This window comes from Nematolebias whitei, chromosome 14 (assembly GCF_014905685.2).
Source record: "Nematolebias whitei isolate Nwh7 chromosome 14, NemWhi1, whole genome shotgun sequence".
In the NCBI taxonomy this organism is placed as follows: domain Eukaryota; kingdom Metazoa; phylum Chordata; class Actinopteri; order Cyprinodontiformes; family Rivulidae; genus Nematolebias; species Nematolebias whitei.
Window position 1 is genome coordinate 8,277,616 of NC_056511.1, and position 1,027 is coordinate 8,278,642.

A 1,027-nucleotide genomic window follows, 5' to 3' on the forward strand; every position below is an offset into this window, starting at 1 on the left:
CAAGATGAGTGTCGTTCTGAGATGGAATTGTAAAGGGAATGCAAGTAAAGCTTTATGTTTTTTGGTGGAAGATATTCATGTATGTAGCTTTTACTCTTTGTAGAAGAATAGAAGTTTTTTTTTTCTTGCTTCATGCAGCACAGAGTGATTGATCCTGATGAGTGAAGGGAGTAACTTTATACACTACCAGGCACAATGGCGGAGCCAAGGAGTGGTCACTGGTGGCCTTGGCCCCAATAGATTATTCAGCCATACCAATCATTTGAGTCAATTATACTTTTAAGCAATGTAAAAACTAGAAATGATATTTTCCACTATAGTGTCTACCTGTCCATCCATTCATTATCTTTATCTGCTTCTGCCGTTTCGGGTGGCGGGGGTCATTGGTGCCCATGATGTGGCAACCAAAGATTTGAAGGAAGTCTTTCTTCTACCTTTTGGTAGCCACACACCAAAACAGAGGTTGGTGCCTTACTTATTTCTCAAGTTATCATGCTCACAACTAGCACAAATGGACCGATGGAGGGTATTTCTAATTCCTCTTCTTCACTCCCAATGGGGGACAATAAATTAAAATAAAACAAAACAAAGAGCCGGTTGGTGAATTGAGGTTCCATTGTTTATCATCACTTACGGTAAATGGACTGTACTTATATAGCGCCTTTCTATCTTACCGGGATATTCAAAGTGCTTTACAACACAATCTGTGTCCTCATTTACCCGCTCATATAGCACTCTACTAGATCTATACAAAGACTAATCAGTGCTTTATCACATTCATACACTGACATCGGAGGCAATGAGGGGTTCAGTGTCTTGCCCAGGGACACTTCGGCATGTGATTGCAGGTGGAATCAAACCCCCAACACTCGAATTGAAAGACGACTGCTCTAACCACTCAGCCACAGCTGCCCTTTGACCTTTGACCGCCACTTATGACCCCTTTAGCTGCTAAACCAGACTCTGACAGGTAAACCTTTATGCTTTGACTTTGATGCTTAGACCTTTTGGAGCGTTTTGTGTACTG